The sequence below is a fragment of the Triticum dicoccoides genome, chromosome 7A, assembly GCF_002162155.2.
Source record: "Triticum dicoccoides isolate Atlit2015 ecotype Zavitan chromosome 7A, WEW_v2.0, whole genome shotgun sequence".
NCBI lineage: Eukaryota > Viridiplantae > Streptophyta > Magnoliopsida > Poales > Poaceae > Triticum > Triticum dicoccoides.
This window is the reverse complement of record NC_041392.1, coordinates 563,046,698-563,066,330: the sequence shown is the minus strand read 5'-3', so window position 1 is coordinate 563,066,330 and position 19,633 is coordinate 563,046,698. Positions and strand designations below refer to the sequence as shown.

The window sequence follows — 19,633 nt, the reverse complement described above, 5'->3', positions numbered from 1 at the left end:
ACGAACTACCTGAATTTTTGCTGCAAATATAAGGAGGAAAAAGGATTTGATTCATAAGCGTATCTTTTCTCAAATTTCTATGACTACACAAGCATAATATTTCGACTACTCATGATAATCTCCTAACGTCCATGCTCAGTATTGTAAGTACTCCCTCCATTTTTGTATACAAGGCCACAAATTCGGATTACAGGTACCAATGTAAAATTTAATGCCTACTTTACAAGTTAACTTTTCTTCTTGTTTACTGGGATCATTAATACTCCGCATGCATGCAAAGAAACTGAGTGAAGGAAGTAGCTGATTGTCATTATGACTTCATGCATGCAAGTATTAAACAGGTTGTTAGTACGAGAAAATATCATTCACTTTGCCTCGATTACTGTTGATGGCCTTATATAGATGCAAAATATATATTCCATAGTGACCTTGTATATAAAAATGGAGGGAGTACAAAAATTACCACCAAAATTGTCATAAACTGGTACCATGTTTAGGTAACTATTAATATCAGCATGGCACATATGCAGATGTCCTCCCCAGCCTCAACGCGCCACTAGTTTTTTCAGCAAAAAAATGGTTACGGAAGTGTCCGGTACAAGGGGTCACAAATTGCAGCATGCACAACTGCAGCCAGTACGAAAAACAAATGCCAGAAAAGGAAGTAAAAAAGAACAAATTCAGTATGGAAAATAAACATAGAAAATGGGTACCCAACAAAATTAAATTCATGGACTTGACAAAGCTCAGATGAACGTACAACACCTTAACTAGGAGCTTGATACATTCCGTTGAGTTGGCATCTGTAGCAGCCATAAGAGGTGTCACACCATTTACCATCTTGTTGTACTGGAGAAATATTAAGATATCAGCTCCAATGGTCAATAAATAGAACTAAATTGATGAGGCAAGCTTTCAGCAAAGAAAATTGATTCGTACGCCCACAGTAAAATCAGTGAGAAGGTTATTTTGTCAAGATTATATTGGTAATCAGGCCCTAATGCCATTGAACCGACGTACGTGCTCCTATATATAGTACAAAGATAATGCCATGATTACCACCGCATATCATTTATTTATGATTGTTTACATGGAATCTGCAAGCAGAATTGCATGGTATACTGCCTTTCCGCTCATATCAATCTGATGTGAATTTCACAGCCACACGGTATTAATGGAGCATAAGCCAATCTAGTTTACAGATCCAGACTGTTTTGTTTAAAGAAAGATTCGATCTTTTAATCATCACCGGCCAGTCATTAGGATCTCAAACCCCAACAAAAGCAATGCAGCCATCAAGAAGAGAAGGTACTAAAACCTGAATATGGAACCACAACTAGAAAACGAAGAAGATGATGCATCAGGCCAGCAGTGAGAACGATTTGGGAGGCAACATCACCCTCACACGGTCACACCCATAGCTTATATGGGAAGATGGATGAGCCGACAGGGAAAGATTATGTGAGGGATAGCCACGCAGAAGAATTTGCAGATGCAGGTAGAATTGGGTGCGTGAACCGAAGCAAGCCTCTTCAGTGGAAATTAAACAGCTCCCATGGAATTAACAAAATACACAAGAAGTCAACAACGGTGTGAATATGTTGTGGAACCTTGTAGCTTACTATCATATTGGTCAAGTAAACTTCATAAAATTCCAGGTAGCACTCAAAAACAAATGGCAATACATGATAGAGAGTTAGAGACTAATCTATTGTGGCCAATATGTACAAAGAAAGCAATCATATTAAGTAGTTTTATGCATGGAAATTGGCATTGAAGGGACCAAAAATGAGAAGATGTTCAGTATTATGTGCTCGCATTCCAAAAATAGAATTATATTCGAAATGCACTGTACATTTGATAGTATAGTGCTATAAATTTGAAAGGGAAGTGGATGAAGCATACTTATTACCAAGACACTATGATGAGATGTAGCATTACAACTACTACACAACGAGGGGCATGCAGAAGAGAAGAAAGATGTACTGAGGATTTCAAGGTGTTAACTATGCAGCACAAACACCATAGCAGCATCAAGCAACCATACACAATCAATTAAACAGAACATGTTAAGACAGCCGAGGGAAAAATTGCAAAACACAAGTAATTAAAGTTCAAAACATGTAGGTTAACTTGAGGCAGAAATGGTATGTACTTAAACTTACATCTGCATTGTGGTCCAATAAAATCTTCATAGCATCATAATGCCCTTCAGCAGCAGCAACATGAAGTGGTGTTCCACGAGCAGATACTGGGTCAACATAAGCTCCTTTTGCAAGCAAAAGCTCTATCATTTCACAAATGCCTGGGAGAAACACGGAACTTATTACAAACAGGAGAGGTGTTTTCTGGCAATACAACAACAACAACAACAACAACAACAACAACAACAACAACAACAACAACAACAACAACAAAGCCTTTAGTCCCAAACAAGTTGGGGTAGGCTAGAGCTGAAACCCATAAGATCTCGCAACCAACTCATGGTTCTGGCACATGGATAGCTAGCTTCCACGCATCCCTGTCCATGGCTAGTTCTTTGGTGATATTCTAGTCTTTACAGATCTCTTTGGTTTTCCGGCAATCTCTTCTAAAAAGAATCCATGAGCTTATAAGGTATGATGGTAGGTATTTTTTTGTGACAATTTCTTTCGTTTCTGGTGTAGTCCGTTGCGCTGCTCGTGCCTTGGATGGTTTGGAAACACAGGAACAGCTGCGCCTTCGACAGCGCAACACCATCCATGAACACGCTACTCGATAGGATCAAGGACGAGGCCTCCCCTTGGGCGGCTGCTGGGGCACCCGGCCTCCGGCTTGTACTGCCACAAACATGGGATGTACACTAATCACGCTGTAACTCACGCGTCCACAGACGTCTGTAACTGAACTTCTCACTTTTCAATGCAAAGAAACGCAAAGCTTTTGCGTTTTCTTGAAAAAAAAAAAGTATCCTGGGCCTGTGTTTGCCTTGATCATGTGCTACAAAAAAGCCCAATGAGGACTTGTTTGAATTGGAAGGAATCAAAGCCAAAATTTTCATAGTTAAGTTAACCTTTAATAGGAGTATTAAGGGATGTGGCCTAATTCCCATCAAGGGGGGTATTCAGTAAGATAAACCATGATCTACAACATGGCTACTCGATTCATGATTCATCAGGTTCACAGTTCGCTACTTCCTACTTCCCAAAGTGCAGCATGGACCTCTCCAATTTAGTAAAAGGAGATGGGTTCACAAACACAACAATTCTGGTTTTATGGATCTAGTTAGTATGCAACGTATTTTTATCTCTATGTAAGAATGTAAGATGAGAAACCAAGTAATATGATAGGTATTTTTCGTGACAATTTATTTTGTTTCTGATGTATCCTGTACCTGTGTTTGCCTTGATCAGGTGCTACAAAAAAGCCCAATGAGGACTTGTTCGGATTGGAAGGAGTCAAAGCCAAAATTTTCATAGTTAAACTGAGTAGCGAAACATAACCGGTGGCATAAATGATAAAAACCCAAACTTTTAATAGGAGTGATGGGGCCTAATTCCCATCAAAGGGGATATTCAATAAGATAAGACCATGATGTACAGCATGGTTACTCGCTGCCACATGCACAATACCAAAAGACCAATGCATGCAAAGATGAAATCAGAAAGACACATTTTTTTGAATTTTCAAGAACTTCTATCTCCCAAATCGTGTGTCTGATTGACGTTCTGTGCTCATTGTTGGCTTTGCTGTGATGATACCGTCGAAACTAGATCTCACGTACATATGTTTCGATAACTTCTTTTCGTTAGTAATTGCCAGGTTAGAGCCACTTGGTAACCAGGTTATTAAGTCAGTTACCAGATTATTGCCACTCCACAACCATGTAAGACTGGAATGATAGTGACATGTATTAGGTTATTTGACTTCCCAATGAGGTGACATTTTAGGATATTGCACATGCACAACAGCTAAGCCACTATATCCATGTTGAAGTATTTAAAATATTAGTAATTATGCTACACAAAGAGCCCTGATTTGATGCAATACATGCATGCACACGGTAGAACTTCGGCTAATGGCTAAACATAAATATATAGATGACTTTGACTAGAAGCGTGTGCAAGATTATTATTTAGTACAGCTAAGAGTATATCAGGAAATACCACCAAACCTCTACTTAGAAACCTAATATGCCGCGCATTCTCAAACAGCCTAATGAGTCTAAAACAACATGTACTTGATAGAATCTGTTGATCCAGTGGGCATGGGATTCCGGTAGTGGTGATAGGTATTACCTTTTCCTTGTGGCTCGAGGAGCTCCCGGTGCCGGGCATCGTGACGGTGATGGCAGAGAGTAGCGGGGTGGTGGCGGTGCTTCCCGTCAGCACTGCACTAACCCTAGATCGGTAGGGGATGTAGGTGGGGTGTACGGCATCGCGATGAACCTCGTTATCCGAGCCGCCGGCCCCCACCTCTTTATATAGTGCAGGTGACAGGGGCCCGTCAACCATAGTAGGTTGAGTGCCCCCGATCATGGTGCGGATCTAAGGGCCCGGTGGGCCGTTGGGCCCACACGGCGGAGATCATCCTAACATTCTCCCCCTTGATCTCACCTTTTACTTTTGACCTTATACTTTTACTTTACTCGTTTCATAACAGATCAATACATAGAAAATGTTTCATCGTCACAGCTCAATTGCCGATAGAATCAGACAGCCACAACGTACCTCTCTGTTTTGAAACAAATTCTTTAACCTTAGGCCCTTTATTGTCCGGAAATCTTAGACTATACCATAAAACCCATGTCGACTGTGTTCTCCGAACACACTGAGCGGTAAGCCTTTAATAAGCAGATCTGCAAACACTTGTCTGTTGCTCTTATGCTTCAAGCATTTCTACATAATTCCGGACTTTCTCCTTTACAACGCATAACTCTGTGTCAGTGTGTTTGGCATCAACACTTGACTCGTTGTCATAGGAGCGAACAACTTAAAATGGTTATCACTGTTGTCAACCATTAGTAACTCCGGGTACAGGTCTCCTTAACCATTTTGCCTGTCCCTCAGCCTCATATCAAGCTATAAAATATCTTTGCATCACATTGATGATAATTGTTTCATTCTTTGGAGCTTTTCCACACAAAAACCTCCAAGTATGAAAGTTAGCGGCAATTGTGGATTTCACTATACATTTCACAAGTCCTGTCTTTGTACTCACAATCTTTTGAGAGAACTTATTTCTTTCAGCATGAGGCCGATATCTTTGACTCCATTCCAGTGATCTATATATGAACTGGATATTGCCAAAACAACCCGGATCCATGAATTGTGTCAGGGTAATATATTGAGCTTCCAACAGCTGAAGCATATGGTACCATATCCGTTTTCAATCTTTTCTCATCAACTTTTGGAACACCATAGTTTCCAGTTCCATTACCCTTAACTATAAGAACAGGCGTAGGTTTTATCGCATGCATACTTTAGAGATCTGTGTTAGCATGTCCATGCGACATTCCTAATACCCCATTCTATTCTTTTCTTGGTGAATCTCGATATTTATAATGAGAGACGCTCCGATAAATGCAATTTTGAACTTTGAGGATAAGAACTTCTTTTCTCCTCCTGAAGTAGATTGACATCACCACTAGCAAGTAGGACGTCATCCACATGCACAAGATTGGGAAATGAATTTCCCATTCTATAACTTTGCATGAATACAATTGTCCTTCCATTTTCTTTAACCCAAAATATCATCTGATTCTTTAAACTTTAAATGCAATTGTCTACAGACTTGCTCTAGTCCATAAAAAACTTCTTGAAGAAGTATCCCTTGTGTTCTTTACATTCATCTGATGTAACTCAGATCATGATGTCGGACATGATGTGCCACTAACACTCATTGTAATTTGTTCATTCTCTTTGCACAAAAATTTTCAATTCAAGTCACGCTTTACACCTTTACATATTTCCTTTGGACTCACATTGACCTTGTAGACCTTTTACAGCCTACTGTTTATGATCCATTGGAAATTACTTATGAGTCCCAAACATTGTCGGGATTCACCAATTTTATTTCATCTCACATAGTCTCTTATCATTTAGACAAACAGACACTTCTCTAAGCTCGATTGAGCGCTTTAAACGAGGTGGGATCAACCTTGATTTGAATTTCACTAACATAGACTTTATAGTAATCAGAAGTATCTGATTTTCTCATTCCTTGAGACCATCTGTGTCTCAGGTACTGGCACATCTTTCATATGGGGCTGTTGTTGCTCTGTCATTGCCAAGAGGCAAATTAATTCTAGTCTTTTATTTCCAAGAGGCAATAGGTTTTACAGGGACCTGTGTCACAAGATCCATGTGTACTCATTCATCCTTTATAGAGTTAACATTAGGTGTTGTATAGATCATACAACATGCTCCCCCAGATTACTCCATCTTCACTAAAAATGGCGTATCTTTAAACTTTATTGGTTGGGTTTATTCTGGTAAAACTTTCTTCTTTATGGCACTTTAAGCACCGTCTTAGTATTCCTTAGTCTGTTTTCGGAACTGTAAAAGATTCAGGAATACAACTATTTCTTTTCTTTAGGGGTATTATTATGATCGTCGTACTCCCCCAGACGATCACATTCTTCATTAATGGATATCTCATATTTCTTTCTCCCCCTTGAAATGTGGTAAGAACTTTTCTGCCACAATTTCGAAAAACCATTCACAACTCTTGTGAATTGAGGAAACTTTGAGTATCTACCTCATTTATCTGATTACTTCATATGTAATGAAGTTATCTGTTAACTGGTATGGGAGTACTTTTTCCTTATTCCTCATTCCATTTTGGAAACTCAAAATAGTTCTTTATCATTAGTACTTTTGCAAGTCACACTTGCATATCATTCTTATCTTTAGGTTCGTCTGTAACTTTTATTCTTTTTGGATTTATTGAGTGCTTAATGATCGTTACACATAAGGTGTACGGTCGATACTAGGAAAGCATAATAGCTACTCCATACTTTTCTCCCAGAGTGGGATACATTAAACACACATGAGTCATCATATCTTTCTTCTATGATACATGATAAGTCCTTTGCCTACATTTCTCCCGCCATACATGATTTTTGAAATAATACTATGTCAACTTTACCAGTTACACAGGTATTTTCCCAGACTTTTCCAGCCATGCGGGTTTTATCATAATCATCTTTTCCCGCTATGCGGGTAATTCCCTGTAAGGGACATAAATGCCAGAATTGGCTCTTTTGACTGCATATTCAATCATCAAATTCAGAAATAAACCCAAATGCTCTTTGACACACATGCTTGATCCGACGTTGGTCAAATTAAACACACATGTTGCTTGTTTCATTTCAAATCATGTTGACTGAAAAACCTTCTTCATAGAGAGTACATGAAAGACATTCATCAACCAAGACTCTCAATGATCTATCTCTTTTCTTTTGAAGCCATTCTTTAGAGAGAACATACTCTCTCATGTTATGACCTTTCTTGGTCATCTTGCGGGTCACAAGTACCAAGACATTCGCTTTCACGAATGAAAGCATGGAAAACTTTTAGTCTGAGAAAACTTAGCCAATAATCAACAATAACGAGCATAAAAAATAACCCCATGTCGGTTTGGTTAAAAAATATGCACATTAAACTTTTAAAAAATTTCTTTTATATTCTAAATCACCGTTGGGCAGAATTAGAATAAAACATCATCCTTCTACATTAATTCCATATCACCGGTTGGTGGAAATGGAAATAATGCATATAGCTCATAAACAATGTGTATGTCTATTAAACAACTTTTCTAAGAAATAATAATCATCATCAACTTTATTGCAGCGGAAACAAGAAATATACATTTCTCTAGCTCAAGAGCATTTTTTGAACTTTATCTGTTCTCTGAAAATTGATCACTTTGATACAAAATTTATCAGAGATTTAATCTTTGAACATAAGGCTCATAGAATTATAGTACTGTTATCATCAACGTTGGTCAGAAAATAACAATACCATATGTTAACTTTAAAACAAATATCTTTCTTTTGTCATAGCGAAAACTATCTGCATCTTATTTCGCCCACAGGGGAAAAACATTGCTAAGAATAGTTCTTCCAATTAAATTTTCCCATTGGTTCCAATTTAATTGGAGGATAAAACTTTTACTTTGCAGCGAAAATTTTACAATATTCAATTCAGAAACAATCCTGTACTCTTTTACTCTCTAAGCAATTTTAATCGGTTGGTTCAAAAATGCATTTGAGAAGCAACAATTTAATTTTTTTTACTTTAGTTCTATTCACTTTTAAAAGAGCACTTTTATTTTTATTTGTAACGGAAAAACATGAATAAAAAATTCATGAACTTTTTATTCTTTACAGAAACTTTTCTTTGAACAAATAAAAATTCATGATTTTTTTTACTTTTCAGATTCATTTCTTTTACTTTTCTATTCTCTAAACAGATTTTTCGTTAGACAAATCGGAATAGAAAAAAGAACTAAAACTGTATAAATTTTTTGTTAACAACAGTAACTTTTCTATTTTCTGAAAAAAAAGAGAGGAGAAAATAGCTGCAACAGAGCCCAGCGCGCGTTGCTACGGCCTCGGCTCAGCACGCGGCTGCGGCCTCGTCCAACACGCGCGGCTGCTGGTGGCTTGTGCCCAGCCGGCTCCCCCATTCGGCCCAAAGGCCCAGCCGGGTTAGGGTTTGTGGCCTGGCCGTCGGATTTCATCTGACGGTCCGGCGCGCGGATCGGCCGAACCAAACAAGGCTCCAGGCATCGGGGAAAAAACCCTAGCACTCATTCCCCCCCTCCCGCACGCGCCGCTCGCCTCTGTCCCTCATGGGGTGTCGGGGCTCGGAGGTCGCCGGCGACGGCGATGAACCGCCGCGGCGCGCGTGCCTCTTCCCCTCCCCCCTCATTCTCCTTCCCTTTCACCTCGTTTCCTCCCTCTTTCTTCGTTTCCAGTGGCAGATACGCGAGGTCGAGCCCTCCTCTGTGCTCTTCATAGATGGCGCAACAGCGAGTCCGGCCACGCCGGTCGCCGGCGACGGCGTCGAGACGCGACCGCGCCGCGCCACTCTTTCCCCTTCCCCTGCCTTTCCTCCAACAACCGCCCGAGCTAGAGGGAGAGAACACGAGCTCGCCGCGCCCCTAGATCCCAGCTGCGCCTGCCGCAGAGTTGTGGTGCTATCTTGCAGCGGCGCCGTTGCCATCCCCCTCGCCGGTTGCGCGTTCCCTTTGTGGTGAGCGCGCCGCCGTCGAGCGGTTTGGCTGCGGTGCTCTTTGCCCCGTGTGGGGTGGTTCTTCGTCCCTGTCGCCTCGGCTTGCCGTTGCGCGACGGGATCAAGAGGAACAGGCGCAACCATGACGGCGACGCTCTTTGCCGGCGGCCCAAGGCCTTCTCCGATGTACTTTTGTTTTCTTTACTCTGCCCTGTTCTAGGGTTCTTTGGGGAGGGGGGAATTTCTGTTGCTACCGAAAATCCAAACGCCAACCTGGGCTGATACCATTGATAGAATCTGTTGATCCAGTGGGCATGGGATTCCGGTAGTGGTGATAGGTATTACCTTTTCCTTGTGGCTCGAGGAGCTCCCGGTGCCGGGCATGGTGCCGGTGATGGCAGAGAGTAGCGGGGTGGTGGCGGTGCTTCCCGTCAGTACTGCACTAACCCTAGATCGGTAGGGGATGTAGGTGGGGTGTACGGCATCGCGATGAACCTCGTTATCCAAGCCGCCGGCCCCCACCTCTTTATATAGTGCAGGTGACAGGGGCCCATCAACCATAGTGGGTTGAGCGCCCCCGATCAGGGCGCGGATCTAAGGGCCCGGTGGGCCATTGGCCCACACAATGGAGATCATCCTAACAGTACTTCCAAACAGAGAGACCCATTACAAGAACTTAACCATCGTGTTTGAAGATAATTTATTAGCAAAGAACAATATTGGTAAATTACTGTATGAAACAAAGGCAAATAGCTCTGAATAAGATAACACAAACAATTTGCAACTTAGAGATGCAGAACAGAGATATAGAGGTGGACCTAATTCAGCGGCATAATGTAACAGGAAAGCCCCGTCGTTATTTGCTTTGTCTGGATTAGCACCATGATCAAGAAGATACTCGGCAGTACCCCCATTGTGGTATTTGGCAAACAATGGAGGTGTTCTACCTACAAAGCAGACAAACACGCAAAAATGAAATTATATCAAAGCACTTCTCGGCATAGCAAGAAATGAGATCTTTTTTGTATCAAAGCATGTCTTGTCTCCAAAAGCATACCACCACAGAAGTTTCCTAACACTGCTATGTCTTCTCTGGGAGTATAGAATTTAGATATGGATCCCCAAGACACACATAGTAGACCCATCAAATTAGATATGATATGAAGCAGGATTTTCATAATGCTCGAGAGAGTATTGGTTAAATGGAACTGACACATAAACATTAGACATTAGACTACCTGAATAGAAGAATCAAATGCATCCTCAGAGTTGGAGTGCACACATATGTGCAATAACTAAACAACCAAACTATCCTAAAATAAAGATCAATTTGCCCTCAAAGAGTAGCCTATTTAATTATGTATATGAACAGTGCTTATGTAGGGTATTCACATTCGGTATCATAATTAAGCCCGACTCATTTCTGTCGGATTTCGGGTTCCGGCAGACCCTTGAGGTTCGAACACTGGGGTGCGCGCGGAGATCTCTCCCCTACCGATCTGCGTCCAATCTCCTCGCGTGATTTGAGCTGGAAACAACGAACAACACAAGGGACACAAGGTTTATACTGGTTCGGGCCACCGTTGTGGTGTAATACCCTACTCCAGTGTGTGGTGTGGTGGATTGCCTCAGGGGCTGATGAGGATCAGTACAAAGGAAGAATAGCCTCGCGAGAGGTGTTCTTGAGCTGGGGCGATGAAATGCTAGGGTGGGTTCAGTCGCCTCTCTTTCTCTCTGCTAGGGTTCTACCAGATTTCCCGCCGCCCCCTACTCTGTGGTGGCTAGCTCTATTTATAGAGGCCCTGGCCTGTCCCCAAATAATGAGCGGGAAGGGCACCAACAATTGGCCATTTTGAAGGGGAACAGGTAGTACAAGTTATCCTGACCAAAGGTGGTCTTCGGCTGCCAAAAGTACTGGTGATGACGCCATCTTGGGCTCCATGGTGACCTCCGTCCTGCCGCTCTGCTGGTCTTGGTCTTGTTGCACTGGAATGGCAACCTTTGCCTAATACCTTGGCCTGTGCTTGCCCCCTTTGCACCAAAGGGGACACAAGGACACTGCGCAGGCCGGCGCCCGCCTGGTACCCGCATGGTCTCGATCGTCATGGCTTGCGTCATAGGTTCCTCGCGAGGTTCCGCTGCCTTGATCTCTCCACCTCCTCGTGAGCCTGCCTGATGAGGCTGCCTCTGAGGAAGCTTCCTGTCGTCCACCCCGCAAGGCTTGGCCCCTCGCGAGGGTCTTGAGCTTGAGCTGATGAAGATGGGCCGCGCTGGGCTCCCACTTGAGCCACGCCGCAGGCCACAGGCAGGAAAGTATGGGGACCCCCGTTCCCAGAACACCGACAGTAGCCCCCGGGCCCATGGCGCACCCGGCTTGGCCTGGTAGGAAAGCGAAGGGGTGAGTGCGAAGCGCCGTGGGCCCCAAAAGCCTGCGGCCTTGGGCGCCGCATGGCGATTGATTGGACGTGGGCGTCTGCGCTTCCCCACGATGCCTTGTTGCGCGCCCGGCTAAGTAGGCCCGCAGTTACACACAGTCGTTCCTCCTTTCCGCTGCTCGCCCGCCTCCTATATTTCCTTCTTCTTTGAGCTCCAGCCTCCGCCGCCAATCCGGCCTAAGTTCTTCCTCCCCTTCACCGCCATGGCGCCGACGAAGAAGGTAAGGGGAAAGAAGCCCGCGCCTTCGCCCCTCACACCTCCAGCCTCGACCCCCGCTGTTGCCCGGTCGATCATACTCAATCCAGAAGCTTTGGACAAGGTACGCTCCGCCCTTGCAACTATCTTCAATGAGTGCGGTAGGACCACGGCCTGGCCCGCGTCCCATGCTCTCCCTTGATAGGATCGTCACGGAGGTCCGATTCTTCGCCGATGCTCTATGGGCGGGTCTGGTTCCTCCCTTTTCCGCCTTCTACAATGCGGTGCTCTCCCATTATCAGATCCATATGATGCACCTCGGGCAGGAGTCCATTACCCTTCTGGCTGTCTTTGCTTTTGTTTGCGAGGCGATGATAGGCATACCTCCTTCCGTTGCCCTGCTGCGCCACTTGTTTTCCTTGCGCATGAGCGACCCCACTCTATGCTCAGGGTGCGTGAGCTTCTTCGCCGTGCCAGAGACGGCCGCTTCAGGGATCGACCTCGCCCTTCCTCCTCATGAGGCCGGGTTCAGAGAGCGGTGGCTATACGTGGACGTTGGAGTGCCCAACCCTCTGCTCTCGCACCCGACCTCACCTGTTGTTCCTCACGCGGGTTGGGACCACGAGGTGCTCGCGAGCCCCCGGCTCGCCTTCGTCTGGCGTCGCCTCCAGAGTTTGAGGGCGCTCAATGTGACAGCGCCCAAGGTAGTGAAGGAGTTTCTCCAATGTCGCATTGCTCCTCTCTAGCGCCACTCTCGCCGGATGTGGGACTTCACGGGGCATAGAGACCGCATGCGGCTTCAGGAGGAGCACTTGGCGCCTGAAGTGCTGCAGACGGTGCTCAAGGTCTTGACTGGCGATCCTTCCCCAGGCAGCCTTCGGAGTAATGGCATCCTCTTGTATCTTTGCTCCGGCAGGGCCGATTTTGTGAGGCAGATTCCCAACTTCAACGAGTGGGGACTGTGCCATGCTGTCTTCATGGGGCCCCGCGAGAACCCAGCCGCCGTGGTTGCTTCTCCTGCCGCCCACAGCGGTCCTTCCTCAGACGATAGGGCGGGGAGACGAGAACTGGCGAGAGTTGAGGCGTCCGATGTCGAGGCGCCGACGCTGCGAGAAGTCTTGAAGGCGGCGTCTCCCGAGGCTCGCCCTGGAGCGGCGGCAGGTGCGGAATTGCGGCCTGTGTTTCCTGAGGCCGGGGCTCCCGAGCCCCCAGCCGTTCCTCGCGAGGCGACGCCTGACGGCACCCCCAGGCTGACTCCTCCAGCGCTGATCACCTTGACGCTTCTTCCGCACCAGGGGCCGACCCGTGCACCGAGCGCTTGGGTCGGTTCCGCGTAGACTTCGAGGCCCTCCGCAAGGGGAAGGAGGCCTTGGGTAGCAACGACCGTCCTTGCCGCTTGTTGAAGCGCAGGAAGTACTTTGCCATGGACGAGTAAGTCTTCTTCTTCCCTTGCCTGTTCTCTTTGCTATCCCTGCGACTGATTGTGGCCATTTCAGGCCCTGCCCTGTGAAACCTGCCGAGCCAGCCTGGGAGCCACCCCCAAGCTTCGCCTTCTTCGTTGGCTCTGGGCTTGCCGAGCTCGAGTGGCACCCCTACCGCCGGACCAGTTGGTGGAGTGGTCCGTTCCATAGGGCACCTCGAGCCTGCGCGCCCGCTATCCTTTCTTCATGAATCCTCCTGGGGCACATCTGGCTTGCCCCGTGTTCCTCCTCTGATCATTGATGGTGAATGGTTGAAGTCCGTCTTTGGCTCCTCCTCCGTGGGCGGGCCGACGCCGGGCCAGATTCCCAAAGAGGTCAGTTCGGCGATGGCTAGGGCGCCAGCCCCCAGCCCCGCGTCGAGAGGAGGCCAGCCGCCCCGGGGCCCTCTGCATGCTCCGGTGGAAGAGGGTGATGTAGAAGACATGCTCAGGCGCGCTCGGGAGCGGCGCGCCCTTCGCGAAGAGTTCCTCCAGGGGGCGGCGAATGCGGTGAGCCGGATCGGGGCAAAGGTTGCTGATGAGGATGCGCGCCTCGAGGCCGAAGGTTTGCGCCTTGCTGAGGAGAGGCACAAACTAAAGGTAGCTGTCGCCCTCGCGCGTCATCAACGTGATCTTGACAACGCGAAGGCTGAAGCCTCGCTGGCAGCTTCGCGGGAGGCCTGCTCCCTGGCTGTTGAGGAGGCTCGGGAGGCAGACCGGCGGCACAAGGATGCGGAGGAGCGCGCACGGGAGCTCCAAGCCTGGAGCAACTCCCTGGAGCAGCAAGTGGAATTGTTCTAGGCGGCCCTTGAGTCGATGGGGGTGGCCTCTGTTGACCGGGCGGAACTTCTGAAGAGCGAGGAGGTGCTGATGCTGGAGGCCGCTGAGCGCAACCTTCACCTTGAGCGGTTGGAGACGAGGGAGCGCCTGGTGGCCCGGGCGGAGGATGATGTTGCCGAGCGCGAAGCCCGAGCCCAGGAAGAAGTCGACCGCCGCATGGCGGAAGCTCGCTCGGCCTTCGAGCGCGAATACGAGACGAGGTTGGGGCTGATCAAGGTCGAGGCCGAGGGCAGGACCGCAGCCCTCAGGGCCAAACTGACCGAAGTGACGCGGAGTGCGGACTCCTCCGCAGCCGCCCTCAGCGCGGCGCAGGCGGAGCTGTCCTCTTCCCGAGCCGAGCAGCTTCTTCTTCAGCAGAGGGTCGACGACGCCGAGGCCGTCACACAGCGGAGTGAAGACGAGCTCTGTCGGCGGCGGGTTCTGGAGCATGTGCATGCCCCCATGATTCAAACGCTCCGAGAGAGGGGCAACACAGCTTTGGGCTATGTCTGCGAGGCTGCCACTAGGGAGTCGTACAAGGTCAACTACGCCGGAAACCTCCAATTTTTCACCGATGTGGTGACGCTTCTGGAGAACCGGTCCGAGAGGTCCCGTTGGCTTGTCGAAGAGAGGAGCCGAGCCTTGCTCGGGCATGCCTTTTCCCGCGTCTTCAGCCATCTACAGGACAGGGACCCCCACTTCGACTTCGACGCTGCCATCGCACCCGTGCCCATTTCCGTCCGGGGCGACCTGGCGCGGTGGGTGGAGGACAACGTGGACGCCCTCATCAGAGCCTTTGCGTCTGATGACGACGGCATGGTCGTGGGCGCCAATAAAGGCGATGTTATGGAGGAGCCTGGCGCTGATGGAGATGCTGGCGGCAGTGGTGACAATGCTGACGATGCCAGTGATGCCTCCGAGGATGCCCAAGACGCGGTGAGTGATATGTCCGACTGACTGCGCGTTACTGCCGTTTAGCCTGCACGAAGAAAGTTTGGGCTTGACCCTGAAGGATGTAAGAGCATTTTGGGAGGGGAAGCCCCTCATGTAAAGGTTTGCAATTAGTACTCTGGTAAGCATAATGTTGTGTGTGAAATTAGCCGCTGGCCCGGCCCGGCTCGCGAGAGGCTCGCGAGGCGGGGGGGGGGGGGCAGCCGATGTTAACCTTGGACGCAAAGCCAAAACTAGAACGCGAGAGATTGCACGAACGAGACTAAACACCCCTTCCCCCAAACACACGCAAGCACCGAGCTCAAATCCAACTTAAATCCAAATCGAAGAACTTCGTCAACAAGAAAAGGCAAAAGCAAAAGGCCGCGTCCGGCACCTAGTCTAGTCTTCGACGTCTTCTCACCAGCGCGGAGCTAAGTGCTGCCACTGGGCGTGGGCGGGAGCCCCTGAGGCCCGAGGGCGGCTCTCCGGAGACTCCGGGGCGTGTACAACCCCACTCATTATTACGTGAGAGTGTCACGGGGCGGCGAGCTTCACAGGCACTAGGCCTTCTTCACAGGTACCGTCCTTGCTTCATATCGCCAGACGAGGGCCCCACCTTGCGCCACACTCTGCCGCCATTGACGGCGACCGGAAACCAGGACAACGCCAATGAGGCAGAGTGGTCGCCAGCAGTTCCCCCGACGACCACGGGTCCCCTGCCGGGGGCAGGCCTTGGGGCACCTCCCCGACAGGGACCTACCTCCTGAGAACGCCTTGCTCCAACCGCCGCGGTGACGAACCTGAATCTCGGCCCCTCTCATGTAGCCCCCTGCGCCCTCCTCCTGAGGGGTATGAGGCTGCAGGATTGGGGCAACCACCTACTGCGGTGACCTGTATCTCCTGCGACCCATGGTTAGCATAAGCTTGCTCCTGAGGGATGAGTGGTACCCGATAATTGCCGCCGCCGGTGCAGTTGTCGAGGCCCTCTTGAGGTTCCCGAAAGAGCTCAGGTTCTGGCGTCTCCTCGTCCCAGCCTGGCCCGAGGAACGAGCCATGATCTTCCTCTAGTGCGCACTCCTGATTCACCATGCGGGGCACATAAGCTTCCGGGGTCACCGCCCCGTGCGCCCACTATAGCGCCCCGCATGCCATGCAGCCTGGCTTTGAGCGTCGTCTTGAGGGTGATGGCGCGGCGGTCCGCCGAGGCCGAAGGCCGCGGCGTGCACCCCCTCGCCAGCCTGAGAGGGGGCTAGGGTGACTTGTCGCCCGGTGCCGGCGGAGGTGTTGGCGCCGGACGGGTCCTGGAGTCCAATGGAAGTCACGTGTGTGCGCACGGTACCGCCATGCGGCCCGCCTTGGGTCTGGGGTGGCAGCTGGACGCAAAAAGGAGGTGTTCCTGAAGCGGCGGCGTCCAGGAGCTCAGCTACTCGCTCCAACAACATGTCGCGGCCGCCCTCCAGCAGTCGGCAAGGTAGCAGCTCTCGGGCCACCGTGAGCGCGGCCCTGGAATTCGCTTGCTCCCGCCGGGTGTACGGCGCCGTGGCCACGGCGTGGTCTGAGGCCCTTGCTGCGGCCCGCACCTGCCGTGGTGTGAGGGCAGGCGGCGTCTGGCCGCGTCGCCCGTGCCCCGCAGCGCCTTGCGGAGCGCGAGCTGCCTGAGGCGCAAGGTTGAGGTCGCCCTGGGCTGGTGCTACGGCGTGGGCGGGCCACGCTGCCCAGTGGTCGGCGTTGGCTGCCGGGTCGGTTGACATCTGAACGGCGAAGCGACAGAACACGATGCGGATGAAGAAGGATTCCGGCGTACCCCTACCTAGCGCGCCAAATGTCGGATTTCGGGTTCCGGCAGACCCTTGAGGTTCAAACACTAGGGTGCGCGTGGAGATCTCTCCCCTACCGATCTGCGTCCAATCTCCTCGCGTGATTTGAGCTGGAAACAACGAACAACACAAGGGACACAAGGTTTATACTGGTTCGGGCCACCGTTGTGGTGTAATACCCTACTCCAGTGTGTGGTGTGGTGGATTGCCTCAGGGGCTGATGAGGATCAGTACAAAGGAAGGACAACCTTGCGAGAGGTGTTCTTGAGTTGGGGCGATGAACTGCTGGGGTGGGTTCAGTTGCCTCTCTTTCTCTCTGCTAGGGTTCTACCAGATTTCCCGCCGTACCCCTACTCTGTGGTGGCTAGATCTATTTATAGAGGCCCTGGGCCTCTCCCCAAATAATGAGCGGGAAGGGCGCCAACAATTGGCCATTTTGAAGGGGAACATGTAGTATAAGTTATCCTGGCCAAAGGTGGTCTTCGGCTGCCAAAAGTACTGGTGATGACACCGTCTTGGGCTCCACGGTGACCTCCGTCCTGCCGCTCTGCTGGTCTTGGTCTCGTTGCACCGGAATGGCAACCTTTACCTGATGCCTTGGCCTGTGCTTGCCCTCTTTGCACCAAAGGGGAAACAAGGACACTACGCAGGCCGGCGCCCGCCTGGCGCCCGCCTGGTCTCGATCGTCATGGCTTGCGTCACGGGTTCCTTGTGAGGTACCCCTACCTTGATCTCTCCACCTCCTCGCGAGCCTGCCTGATGAGGCTGCCTCTAAGGAAGCTTCCTGTTGTCTGCCCCGCGAGGCTTGGCCCCTCACGACGGTCTTGAGCTTGAGCTAATGAAGATGGGCCGCGCTGGGCCCCCACTTGAGCCACGCCGCAGGCAGGCAAGTATGGGGACCCCCGTTCCCAGAACGCCGACAATTTCTTCCCTTGAAAAGACAATCTTATTTCATATAATGCTGCATGATCATGAGTTAGCACAACAGAATATGATAAATCATAATTTTATTTTGCAAGATAAATATTGGTGCTTATGGTACATTGGTTCATACTGACGTAAATAATCTTAGGCTTTGTTTATGGTTGCTGGACTGTGTTGTGCTGAGCTTGGAGCCATGGCAAAAGCTGGTTCGAAAAGCTAGATTATCATAATGCACCTCTATGCCAAACCCAGAGAAAGCACAAAACAGTCAGATATCGTGACACCTAACCTACAGATCAAGCAACCCTTGTGAAGAACAAATCCAGCATGTGAAATAACACTTCATACAATTCGACAAAACCTACACTGAATGTGCGCGCAGGGTCCCAAACCAAAAGAATAGGGTTTGGAAGATAGATGGACCTTCCTTGTCGACCAGATCCACATCTATCAGCAGCTCCTCGACGAGGTACTTGCACACCTGCAGACTACATCTACTGGCCGCGATGTGCAGCGCGCTGAAACCTAGCTTCAAGCTTCACATCATCTTCCACCCTCAACTCCTCAATCGCCTCCTTGGGACGGCCCCTGCCCATATCCAGCATCATGACCAGAGCTGCAGTGGATTTGGCCTCCAAAATGTTAGCAATCGAGCAACCAAACTAGGTCAGGGTCGGAATGCGGGACGGGGGAGTGGGCAGCGTACCCTTGAAGTGGGGAGGTTGTCGTTGGAGGCCGCCTGGAATGGGCGAGGCGCCCTCGTCACAACAGTGTTGTTTCACCCACTCCCATTTCAACCACTGAAATAGGGCGTGTTTGGCGGGCCATGGCAGCCGGCCCGGCTAGCTAAGCCTGGCTCACATGAGGCATCATCTGCAATCGGTTGCCCACATTTACTTCTCATGTATTTGTCTCAAAAAAATTACTTCTCATGTACTCCCTCCATGTCATAATGTAAGACGTTTTTTGACACTACAATATTGTCAAAAAACGTCCTACATTATGAGACAGAGGGAGTATTATATTAGGGGATAGATAGGCGCACACGTTTGGTTGCCCCGCATTGTCTGAACTCACACATAAGCACACTGTTTGGTTGCATGCAATCATTGTTGTCTGATAACCTCTTCGGCGCTGTGGTGAGGTTACCAGCACACAGCGGTGTCAGGAAGAACACACACAACAAAACATAGTAGCAAGCATAAATATTGTGCCACACATAAGCACATAAGTTCAAACATAGTACTAAGTAGTTCAATATTAAACTAAAGCAGCTTGAGCATATGATAGCATGTCCTAGGCGTTCACGGCGAAGGCGTTGTCGCGCCTGCCGCATCTGGTCACCACTTCAATGCCATCGTCATTGAAGACGATGGCCTTCAGCATGTCAGTCGGCAGCTTGAAGGTCACCATGAAGCCTATCTTGATCTGATGGACGGCAGCAAAGGTGGACCAACCCTAATCGAGGGTGACCATGTCGTCCAACAGTCAGATAGTGACCCTTCAGGAGTAGCCGGTGTTTGTCTTCAGTATGAACTCTTGTGGCACGAACGGGAACTACTTCGTGAAGGCCACGACATAGGTATGGCCTCGAGCTGGGGGGCCATGATCACCTTGCAGAAGGTGGTTGGCCTCCCACATCATGGTAGTGGCTGTAGTTGCGACCCTTGCCGCTCGGAAGCTCCTCCCACATGTTGTCATCCATGGCTGGGCTTTGGACGGGCGACACCTCTGAGGGCGGCACCGCGTCCTTGCTCTTGTCCTGCTCCTTTGATGGCACCGCCTCCTTTGCCTTGTTCTCTGTGTCGGTCTGCATTATGGAGAGGTTCAGA

At 49.2% G+C, this 19,633-nt stretch overlaps 1 pseudogene; it reads right to left on the bottom strand.

Moving 5' to 3' along the window:
• LOC119333623 overlaps positions 1-18,705 on the bottom strand; it is a 66,265-nt pseudogene extending 47,560 nt beyond the window's left edge.
• Positions 18,706-19,633: the final 928 nt, after the last annotated feature.